Raw genomic sequence first — 12755 nt, 5'->3', positions numbered from 1 at the left:
ATATAGCATTCCTGGGTCACAGCTGTTTACTTTCAGAGCTTGAAATGTTTTGTTCCATGCTTTTCTGGTTGCTGGTGAGCAGCCTTGGCAATTCTGGTATTTCTGCCTTTGTGTGTGGTGTGTGAGCTGTCTTTTTTTTTTTTTTTTTTTTTTTTTTTTTTTTTTTTTCTTGTGTTACAATTAAGCTTACTTTTTACTTTATACTCTTGACATCCTGATTGCAATATGCCATGGCAAATTGCTTCTCTGCTCATGTCTATTTGGAGTTCTATATGTGTGTGGGAGCCTACTGCTTTCTGTAAATTTGGGACTTTTTTTTTTAACTATCATTTCACTAAATGGTGTGCCTGTTTCATCCTATTTTACTTTTGATCTTTCTTCTACACCACAGACTCTCAGGATTGGCCTCCTGGATGTGTCCCAGGCTTTTGCAAATATTATTTGGCTCATTAATTTTTTTATCTCTCTCTCTCTCTCTCTCTCTCTCTCTCTCTCTCTCTCTCTCTCTCTCCATATGGCCTCTCAAGTGGCCCTTAGTATAAATTGTCTCTCCTCATATTCCCTCCCTTACCCCTCTCTTTCATCCCCTTCTCCATTTAATCTGTGCACTACAGTCTCTCCATAGCTACAGAGTCTATGTCCACTTCCTTGGGTAACCCTTTCCTCCCCCTAATTCCTTACTCAATACCACTTCTTTGGTTATACAGATTGTAGCCTGCATATCAAAGCTTTAAAAGCTAATAACCACATATAAGAGAAAACAAACAATATTTGTCTTGGGGGAGGGTCTGGGTTACCTCACTCAGTATTATTTTCTTCTAGCTCCACCCATTTACCCAGAAATTTAATTTTTCAGTTGCTGAAAAATAGTATGTATCTCGTTTTCATTAACCATTCATCATGATGGGCATCTAGGCTCTTTCCAGTTTCTGGCTATTATGAGCGAGAATGAGCAAGCTTCTCTATAGTAGGACCCAGAGTCCTTTGGGTGGGTGGCCAAGAGTGGTATAGCTGGATCTTGCGTTAGATCTATTCCCAACTTCCTGAGGAACCACCACACTGATGTTGGACATTTCTTTAAGTGTTTCTCAGCCACATATGAGTTGTCTTTGGAGAAGTCTTTGTTTAGTTCTGTACCCCGTTTTAGCTCATTGTTCAGTTTTTAAAATTCTTTATGTATTTGAGACACTAACCCTCTGTCAGATGTGTAAAGATCTTTTCCCATCCTGTGGTGTGCCCTTTTGCCTGAATGTTGGCATCATCTGTCCTGTTTATTAACTGTTGGTCTTGGTGGCTGAGCTTTTGGTGTCTTGCTCAGAAAGTCCTTTCCTGGGCCACTAGTTCAAGTCTATCCCTTACTTTCTCTTTTCTGATTCAGGGTATCTGGTATGTTGATGTCCTTGATGCTCTTGGAGTTGAGTTTTTGGCAGAGTGATATAGATCTGTCTTCACTCTTCAACACGCTGCCATCCAATTTGACCAGCGCCATTTGATAGCATCATGCTGTCCCTTTTCCCAGTCTGTATATAGTGGACTTATTTGTCAAAAAATCAGGTGTCCACAGGTGTGTGAGTCTCTGAGTCTTCGTTCTGTTGCATTGGTCAACATGTTTTTCACTTAAGTCAATACCATGATTTTATTTTTATTTATGTCAATTCCACATTTTTATAACAATAGCTCTGTACAGTACAACTTGAGGTTGAGAGTGGTGAACCTCCAGCAGTTCTTCAAAATTTGTTTTAGCTTTTAATACGTTGTCTTTGTTCTGTACATTTATTGTTTGGTTATTATATGTCATGGAGATTTCTTTTCTGATCCAGCCTGGTGTTCTGTGTGCTTCTTGTGCCTTGATAGGCATCTCCTTCTTTATGTTAGAGAATTTTTCTTCTTTGATTTTTGTTGAAAATATTTTCTGTGCCTTTGACCTGGATTTCTTTCCTCTATTTTTATTAGTCTTAGATTTGGTCTTTTTTATGGTGTCCTAGATTTCCTGCATGTTCTGTGCCTGACTTTTTTTTTTTTTTTTTTCTTTTAGATTTAACATTTTCTTTGGCTGATGTATCTATTTCTTCTATCTTGTCTTCAGCACCCGAGATTCTCTCTACCATGTCTTGTACTTTGTTGGTGATGCTTACCTCTGAAGTTTTTGTTTGACTTGCCAAATTTTTCATTTTCAATTTTATTTCAATTTGGATGCTCTCTAAGTGATTCTATTTCTTTGTTAAATTCTACTTTCATGCCTTAAATTGTTTTCATGATCTCATTCAGCTGATTTCTGATTTCAGTCTTCATCAGGTGATGTATTCATATGTCTTTAAGGCTCTTGAGCATCTTCACAGTTGCTATTTTGACGTCCTGTCTTGTGCTTCAGCTGTGTTGCTTCTTAGGAGGGCTGCTGGGTTTTGGCAGAGGCATGTTGCCTTCGCTGTTAGTGTTTCTGGCTCTGTGCTGGTGTCTAGGCATTTGGAGTGTTGATGTTTGAGGCGATTCTAGGTGTTGTCTTTGTTGGGCAAGGACAATTATTCCATTCTTTGGTTTCTGTTGTCCTCTCTGGATCTTATGGAAGCGTGGTGCCTGTGGCTCCCTGGTAGAGCGCTTCTGCAGGTCTGTGGGTGACGGAGAGGAAAATAGGAATGGGCTACAAGTAAAGGCTGAGGGGAGTTAAAGGCAAGGGCTAGGAGAGCCTGTCCATAGCACAGCAGTGAGGTGTCAGGGGACCTGCAGGGGTGGTGGTGGTGGTGGTGGGGACACCTGCAAGTAGGCTTCACTAGGGCAAAGAATATGTCTAGAGAGACAGGGATAAAAGGCCTAGGGGCCCTGGGTCTGCACCAAGAGGCAGAGTCCCCAGGGAATGATCACTGATTCTTTTGAACAGTGGGACTCTTAACGTCTTTCTCAGGCATTTTGACCACTTGTCCAATTTGTGTTTCTCTTATAGGGGGAGTTGGTTGGTTGGGGATGGGTCATGGACAGTTGTATCATATTTCTTATATGACTTTGTTGTAATTTAGTGCCTGTTGGAGTGGGATTGTTGTGACATCCTCTTCTGCTTGGATGGTCTGGTTTATGTGTCTTTCAGAGTAATATCTTCATGAAATTCATCGACAGGGACTAGAGAAACTTGGCGTTGATTACGGAATGAGTTGCTGAATCAATCTTGGCTTGGCTATGTGCCAACAGCACCAAGGATAGGTTGATGAGGGGGGTTCTGTAACTTGTGTTTTTCACCCTCACTCTTTTTCTCAGAAATAAGACTCTGAGACTTAAATATACTTACAAAAGCCTTAGACAATATAGCTAGGCATGTTCCCTGGCTTGCTTATAACTAATATCTTGTTTATTCTTTCTAAGTTCTACCATATGGCTGGTTACCTCTGCTCAGGTTTCATGTGCCTGTCCTCTTCAGTGTCTCAGGGTGAATCCCCTGCCTACTTCACTCTATCCCAGCATTCACTCTCTCTACAGAAACTTTCCCCTCCTATTTCATGACTCAGCTATAGGCCAATCATATGTTTATTGACAGGTGAAGAATCCATACAGTACACAAGGGAGTCAATCTATCTACAGTGGGCTGAATAAGCTCACTGAGGTGAGCAGATGGAGACTGAACCTTGGTCATCCCTGGATTCTATGAACCTGCCAAAGACAGAATAGCAAAGTTTAGACCCACTGAGGCCAGTCTACTACCAAGGGGCCATGGTTAGAACCAAAGGCCCAAAGTAACCCCTGAGACCACAAAAATATAGACTCTGGGTCCTGCAATAATGTTTAGCATCTCAGACATCAGAGCCCCACCCCATATTGACCTCAGAGACCTATAAGACCAAAGCTCATCTCTCAGGGGACCCCGAAGCTCAGCTCTTCACTGACCTCTGAGGTAACTTGTCTGGTCACAAAATGCATTCTGGCTTTGTGGAAGCTGGAGGCCTGGTCATCAGATGATCTTTGAACCCACAGAAGCCCTGAAAATCTTAAACAGAACATTGTAGAAAGAAATAATCTGTAAGGTTCAGACCACATGCTATTCTGAGAAGCATGACTGTCACTGTACCTCTCCCTGCTGCCTGAGGCACGGGTCATTTCTTCATTGCTGTTCATTCTTGGTCATTCCGTAGCTACCTCCATCACTAAATAGGCTGTTACACAGGGGCCTCTATTTCATTTAATAATGTTCCCTCAGTGCAAGAGGAGTGATGCTGCTGTGTGGCAGCATGTTATAATCGATCTCTTTCATGGTTACTTATTAAAGCTAATCTCTTACTGTGCCTAATTTATTTTTATTACATGTATTTGTGTGTGTGTGTGTGTGTGTGTGCATCAGTGCCATCTTGTTCATGTGGAGGTTGGAAAAGAACTCGCAAGAGTCAGTTCTCTCATTCAAGGCATATGTTGTGGCACACAAATGCTGGGGCACACTCATGCCCACATGTAAACATGGCACACAGAATAAATGAAATGTAATAAAAAATAGTTTTAAATTAACTTACTGTGTGGTTGTCTAAACTCAGATAAAACAGGCTGCTCTGAAATCATTTGCCAAAGGGCTTTCTGTCATCTGTTTTTAAGTGATACTTAAGCAGCTGAAATACAATTTAGCTTTGCTTTATTGTAATCGCTTTCAACAATTTCCAAACAAGGTTGGTTTAAAATAAATAACTAAATTACTTCTGGGAACCTGAAAGCACCATTCAGGAGCCTTTGGCAGTCTGGTGATCATGCAAGACCAGGTGCCCTGGGTCCCAACTGTCACTGACTTTTATGGAACATTTAAAAAAAAAACAAATAACTAAAAGGAATAAGGAAATGGGCTAGAGAAATCCAGCTATTCTGGGAGCTGAGCTGAGATCTGTGAGTGGGGCTGGCAGGTCACCTCTTTCCTCAGTTCCTTCCTTGGCAGTCTGAAAAGCCACCTCACCATCACCACCAAGCAGCTTATAGCAAGTTGCAGGAGCCAGAGGTTCAAATCAAGGTGGCTGATGGGCCACTGTTCTGGAAAGGGAAACAGGAAGTTCTAAGGACTGTGTTCCCATCAGCCTCTGCCTCTGGCTTCCCAACACCCTCCCTCAGTGTCTGTCTCCTCCAAGGACACTCATCATTTGGTTTAGGACCCATACAGATAGCCACACTCTCCGGTTTCTTAACTGCCATGACCCATTTCAAAGAACATCACATTCTGAGCTATGGACTTCTTTTGACTGCGGCAGAGTGTTGCCACAATGCAGTTCCCCACACTCTTTGCCCAAAGTGTTTCTGTTGTTGTTGTTGTTTGTATTGCAGGGCTGGGATTGGACTATCAGTGCTCATGCCTACCAATTGTGCCACCTACTCAACCCAAACCTATTTCTGCCTTTAACTTAGATTGGTTCAAAGCTGTCATTCCAACAGTACACTCTGGCCCAGTTCTGAGTCTCAGATTTGGCGAAATGTCTCCTTGTGAATAGCCCTCCACAGAGCTGGCCTCTGCTGCATCAGCGTTGATGTCCTCGCACTCTGGGCCTCTGACCCTCCAAAGCTAAGGGGTACCATTCTCAGAGATTCTGAAGATTGAAGATTCTACAGTTGAACAGCCAAGGTGGAGATTGGAATTCTGCATGTCCACCTAGCTCTGTGTAAAGTGCATGCTACAAACAGCAACATATGAACCAAGGGACAGGTAACTAGGACCCAGGACCCAGCCCCAGAAACCCTCTCTGGCTTGGTGAATGGAAAAAGGCAGACCTTCGCTGGGCTGTTGACTGGAGGTGAGCAGCCTGTCTCTGGGCTGATGAAGCAGATGGAAAGCTCTGAGCATAGTCTGAGACCTTTCCTGGCAGCCCCTGATAGTACCCAGAAGCAAGGCTACAAAACCAAGACAGAGCATCAGCTGCATCTACATGGGTCCTTCTGTGTCCTGGAGGCCAAGGGGTAGGAAGTAGGAGAGTCAAGGACGGCTTAGGAAACCTGTAGTCTCTGAGGCCTTCCTTCTTGTGCCTCTCCACCAGCCCTCCTTCTGTGGACTTTTCAGATACACCCTGGGCGTGCCAGCTGCCTCTAACCGGATGGTCCCCAGCAGTTCTCACCATTTAGTAGAGACAGGCTGAACATCCACACCCCTCCTTCCAGGACAGCCAGCTCAAGACTGGGAGGCAATGGAGAATGGGGAGGACCCCGTTGGTTATGGTAAGCGGCTCCCAGCCAATCAGGCTAGTTCTTCAGTAGTGGCAGCCAGCAGTGGGACAAATGGAGATGTCTATGCCGGTAGATTACAAAAAAAAAAAAAAAAGGGAAGGAGGCCTTGTGGAGAGACAAGGCCTCCTCTGCCAACGTAACAGCTCTGTATGGTGGTCAAGAAACGCACACTGGAGATAGCTGTGGCAGAGTCCAACTGCCACCCTTGATCAGAGCCTCCCTTCTATCACAGTGGTGGGACAGGCCAGCATGAGATAGCTTAGACACCCCTAAGGCTAGCTGACGCCTCCCCCCAATTGCACCTTGCACTTCTGTCTTGAGATTGCTCATTCAGTCATAACCAGGACTTAGTTATTATCTTGAGTCACCCCCACCTTCCAGTGTGACCCCAGCAGCCTAGTGGCCATGACTTGAGATCGAAGCTCCTTGGAACTGTGGCATGGCTGTCATGTCCAAACAGTCACAGATTCCTAATGAAGCTGAAAAGAAAGGCAGTTACCACGTAGCGCATGCTTACTCATGGCTACACGCTCAAGGGCTCCAGACTGACCTCTGGTGAGCGGCCAGCTGGAAGTGCCTGGCTCAGTGGTCACCATACCCACACTGACCTTTCCAAGAATACTTCTAAACCAGGCACCCGTAGACGCTAACACCACCGCTCTCATTGCTCCGCACCCCCCCCACCCCCCCCCCCCCCCACCCCCCCACCCCCGCTCACACAACCTAGAAGGAAATGGCTATTTTAGGCAAGGGAGAGAAGGTGGAAGGAATTTCCCATAAGGCTGTCATACTTGATTGGTGCTGTTTCAGACAGTGAACAGACTGCCCCATCCACCCAGCCCATCTGTTGACGGCTCCTAGGAAAAGAGAGGAAAGAGATGGTGGGGGAGATACCTGGTGGCAGCAATCAGTGTTCTCTACTTTCCAGCAGAGTTGGCCCTGTGGGTGGCAGAGACCAGTTCTGCAAGGAATTATTTCTGAAATAACCGGCACCCTGTCACAGAGGTATACAAGCCGAAGCTATCTGTTTACTCTACAGGGAGGAGGGAGTCCAACCGTGCAAGTGTCACCAAGTGTGTCTGATAGATGTGATGGGTGACTGTTTTTATGTTAGGGCCACCAGGTGTGTCTGATGGATGCGACGGACGACCGTTTCCATGTTAGTCTCCAACAGTGTCACTTCCTTTGGGTGTTTTCTTTCCCAAGCATCCTGTGGCCCTGCCCACTTTGCCTGAGACCGTCAAGGTCAACTGGTAATAAGCCAGGAACTGAAGAAACCAGAGCTGGAAATAGCTCAACGTGGAGATGGGGCAGGGGGATTTGACTGCTCAGAGACAGCTGTAACCGAAACCTCCCCATCTTGCTGTCTCCAATCCTAAGAAACGGATGAGGCTAATCTTGATGGGATTTAGACTCGCCAAGAAAACAAATTGAGGCTGGGTGGTGGTGGCACACGCCTTTAATCCCAGCACTCAGGAGGCAGAGGCAGGCGGATCTCTGTGAGTTCGAGGCCAGCCTGATCTACAAAGTTAGTCCAGGATAGCCAGGGCTACACAGACAGACCCTGTCTCAAACCCCCCACCTCCCCCCCCCAAAAAAAGGAAAGAAAGAAAGAAAACAAACTGATTAGATTAACTGAACTGGGAGGAACCACCTTATATATGAACAATCTCATTCTGTGAACTGAGGTTGAGGCCTCAATACAAAGAAGAAAGGGCATTGCGCACCAGTGTTCATCTCTTACTGTGTGCTGAGTGTGGACACGTGTGACAGCTGCCCCCTGCTGCCATGTTTAGCCCACCACAATGGAAGGCATCCCTCAGAACTGTGGGATCAGCACTTACTTCCTTGAAGCTACATTTCTCGGGTGTTTTGTCACAATAACAAAACAAGTACTGAATGACCAGAGAGTAAACAACCTTCTGGGTTCTTACGCTTTTACTTTTGCTTAAGTCAACTTGGGTGGAATCCATCACGCGAATATTGCCTTCTCTAGTGACCTGTCCTGGGGCGGGCCGGGGGAGGGGGGGCAGTAATAAACAAATGAAGAGCAAATGTCATCTTTTTTTATTTGTTTGTTTATCTTTAATTTTGGGTTTTTATTTTGTGCGAGTGTGTGTGAGTGCACATGAGCCAGCGGGAATGGGGTCTCTCCTTCTACCATGTGGGGCCTGGGGTTTAAACTCAAGTCCTTAGGCTTTGTGGCAGATGAACCATCTTGCTAGGCCTTAATTTTTTTAAGAGTGCATTCCCATTGCTTTTGAGATGGGATCCCATCCAGCCTAGTGATGACATCCTGGCTCAAGCCACCCTCCCGATCTTCACCTCCCCAAAATGTCGGCATTATCAATATGTCAGATGTGAGCACTGTCGCATCCCAAAATGTCTCATTTCTTTGGCTGCAACTTTGGGGAGACCAGTGTTGCAGACCTTGCCACCTGTAGTCTTCCCAAAGAGCCTTCTTCTTCTGCCTCAGCAAAGCAACCAACGAAACCCAGGAGAACAAACAGATTAGAACACCAGTCACAGCTGCTGTCCAAGCATTCCCACCAGCAGGGAGCTGACCTCACCCCCGAGTGGCTCCCATTGTCCCAGCTGGGCCAGGCAGTGTTTCTACAGCCAGTTTCTGCACAGGCTTTCAGAAGTGGCTCCCTAAATGTATTTAAATACACAAAGAGTTTTCTTTGACTCTTCTCCAGCAAATGGGCCAGAAGCCTTTGCCGGTGGCTGTATCTCATTAGATCACCACCGAGGGCAGGAATTGTCTCAAGGTCATGGGCTGCAATGGGACATTGATCTAGCAGTTCTGGCTTTACTGCAGTCTCTTTACCCACAGTGACACTGCCAGCACTCCAAGGGACTTCGGTTCTTTATAACAGAGATCGATGGCACACTGTCACCACCACCAACTGCACTTGTTGTCACTTCCTTTTTTAAGGGCTTGAAACCACACTGCTGTGTTCATTCTGGGTTATTGGCCACTGTTGCCCATGGCTGCCCACTCCCTCTTTGTCTCTGGAGGAGGAGTTGGGGCAGGAGATGATAGAGACCACTGTATGACACGGCATTTCACAGGCTACTTGCACACATCGAATTGTGCTGTGCTTTCTGTGTCAGAAGGGCAGCCTGTGCTGGTCGGAAGTCCCCAGAGCTCCTTAGGCCAAATGCCTGTATATGATTTTAGGGTTGAGTGCAGCAAGTGAAAACAAACCTCCTGCTGAGTGAGAACCTGGCTCCCTCAAGCCCAGCCTCCTCGGTCCCTCCCCTCAGCTCCTGTTTGCTTTGATCCCAGAGGGATCAAGAGAACAAATGTTTCAGATGATTCCTTCTGGAAGAGACTAAGTGCAACCAAAGTGATGACGTCCTTCACTGGGCACTACTGGCTAGAGAGACCCCTGCCTTCAGGAGGCAACTGGCCGAGGCTGAAACCCAGCACTCCCGAGAAGCCACTGTGCATTGCCTGAGGAGCCCCTGGGAGATAAGGACAAGAAAAGGAGAAAATAGCTAAGCAGGTCCAACAACTTCTTCACATCTCCCCGCAAGCCCCTCCTTGTCTGGTAAGCCTTCTTGGCGACCTTGAAGGAGAGACAAAGGAAGCCATGCAGTTCGGTCTCTGCCAGAGCCTACATGAAATCTTGCTGCATCCTCTAAGCAGCTCCTCCGTCCTCCACATCCAGGCCACCTTTAGAATCCCACCTTAGTGTTTTAAAATAGCCAATGGAATTATAAGTTACCATGTATAAAAAACAAAGAAACAAAAATTATATCGAAAGCCCTGTTTCACTGTATTCCTCTCTCGGTTCTTTCAAGCAGCAGTTTGTCTGAGTTGTCCTGCGTGGTTCAAAGCTGTTTTCCTGACAAGGCCTCAGCATCTTAATGTCAGTGACATGACTCACTCAAGATAATAGGACAGCCAAGAAGAGACTTGATACCCTATGAGCATATACAGGGGAAGGAGGTCCCCCTCAGTCACAGTCATAGTGGAGAGGAGTAAGGGGGAAATGGGAGGGAGGGAGGAATGGGAGGATACAAGGGATGGGATAACAATTGAGATGCAATATGAATAAATTAAAAATATATTTTAAAAAAAGATAACAGGACAGTCCTGGAACCCCATGATACCCACTAGACAGTATATAAGCAGAGACCAAGGACAATGCTCTGCTCTGCACATCTGGAGAGACAACGCCTCAACCTGCCCTGCAGCTTGGAGAGTCTCCTCCAGGCTGCTGACCCTTGAATCTGAGATTTCTGTTAGAAACTGGACCTGATCTTCAGCTAAGACATACCACACAGGTGAGCAGCCTTGAGGAGGCAGGCTTAGGACAGGAGTTGGGAGTTGGAGTGTGAACTCTGCGTGATGACCCTCAGCATGATACAACATAACCTTTGTTACACCAGCTACTTGTATCTTCCTTCTTGCTCACTGACACCTTCTTTAGGGAGCACAGGAGAAAGGACCGCCCAAGAGTGTGGGTGTGGCTTCCTCAAGGGAGAGATGCAGTTAACATCTTAGCATTGGCCATCTAGACCATTGTGGTGGCTCTCAGAGCTATCTCAGAAGTGTGCATGAAAGTTCCTGGAAAGAAACCCCTGTAAGGGGCTGCTGACTAACTGATCAACACTTTGATGACTATGGGGAGACAGGAATGCTGCTGATCTGATCGCCTTAATCACAGTTACTTCTAGGCTATTGACAACCCCCTAGCAAGCCAATTCTTGCCCACCTTTGCATCAGAGCTAACATACAGACGTGAGCTTTGGAATGTAGTAACTTAACAAAACTCCCCCACTGATGGAAGGGCCAAGGCTGTAATCAGATAACACTGGAGGGAATAGGAGTGATTCTCCCCCTCCTCCATCTTGCTAGAACCCAACTGTGCTGGCTAATTTTACGTCATATGACACAGGCTGGAGTCATATCAGAGGAGGGAATCCCAATTGAGAAAACGCCTCCTTAACACTGGTACTGTGAGTGAGCCTACAAGAGCATTTTCTTAGTGGTTGATGTGGGAGGGCCCCACCCATTGTGGGTGGAGTCATCTGTGGGATGGTGGTCTTGGGTTCTGTAAGAAAGCAGGCTGAGCAAGCCATGGGGAACAAGCCAATACGTAGCACCACTCAGTGACCTCTGTGTCAGCTCCAGCCTCCCAGTTCTTGCCGTGTTCCAGTTCCTGTCCTGACTTTCTTTGATGGAGAACAGTGATATGTGTTAAGTCTCGAACCCTAAGACAGATGGCTAAGGTGCCTATTTAACAACTCAAAGTGGACCTGGCTACCAAGTTCTCCCAGAATCCCTCAGTCCCTACCTGTTACAGGGTATGGCTGGCATAGCCTCCACCCCTGCCCTCTACCCTCGACTATCCAGCCAAGGGCCTGGGATGCCCATCCCCCGACGCAACTTCTTTATATAATCCAGCCATTTTGGTTACCCTTCTCTTTTGTACCTTTGCCCTCTTGGCTGTTGCACCTGGTTCTCCTCTCTCCCCTCTCCCCCTTCCCCCCGCTTGACTCAGGGTCATGTCCACTCTGGACCCTCCCAGATGTCCCTGCCTCTGTATGATCTCCATTTTATCTACAATAAACCTTCTTTTCCACCATACCTAGGAACACTCGTGTCCTCCTTTTTATTTCTTTTTTTTCATTCAATATGGAAGGGTAAGCCAAATAAACCGTTTTCTCCAACTTGCTTTGGTCATGGTGTTTCATCACAGCAATAGTAATCCTAACAAGTTAGTACCGGGAGTGGGATATTGCTGTGTCAGACCTGGCCACGTTGTTTTGGGGAGGATTGTGGAAGGTCTTTGAAACTTTGGGCGAGAAAAACCGTTGAGTGTTGAGACCTCATTGAGCTGGTCTGTAGGAGCCTGGAAGATAAGACTGTTGAGAGCAGTTCAGACAATGGAGGCCTGGTTTGTAAAGTTTCAGAGGACCTTTTGTGTCAAGAAGCTGTGATGTCTGGTCAGCTGAGGCTGAAGAATCAGCTGTGATTAAGAAGAGACCACCATCAGCCGGGCAGTGGTGGCCCACGCCTTTAATCCCAGTACTCGGGAGGCAGAGGCAGGAGAATCACTGTGAGTTCGAGGCCAGCCTGCTCTACAAAGTGAGTCCAGGACAGCCAAGGATACACAGAGAAACCCTGTTGAAAAACCAAAAACCAAAAATAAAAATAAAAAGAGACTTTGGATGTTTACAGAGACTGAATCTTTAAAGTGTTTCAATTGGTAAAGAGTGTAGAACTTTTAAATTTGTAATATGTTTTTGTTTGATATTTTTGTTTGTTTTGGTTTTTTGTTTGTTTTTGTTTGGGTTTTCGTTTTGTTTTGTTTTTTGTTTGCTTGTTTTTTCAGATAGGGTTTCTCTGTGTAATAGGCCTGATTGTCCAGGCTAGCCTTGAACTCACAGTAATCCACCTGTCTCTGCTTCCTTGTATGCTGGGATCAAAGGCATGCACCACCACTTCTGACTGTGATATGTTTTATATTTGTGGTATTTATTAACCTGAAGTCTTAGGAATGAATCACAAAAGGGAAACTTATTTCTTAAACAGTGCTGTGTGTCACATTGACAAGGGGTCAAGACACCAG

This window comes from Acomys russatus, chromosome 25, assembly GCF_903995435.1.
Source record: "Acomys russatus chromosome 25, mAcoRus1.1, whole genome shotgun sequence".
Taxonomy (NCBI): domain Eukaryota; kingdom Metazoa; phylum Chordata; class Mammalia; order Rodentia; family Muridae; genus Acomys; species Acomys russatus.
This window is presented reverse-complemented; position numbering follows the sequence as displayed.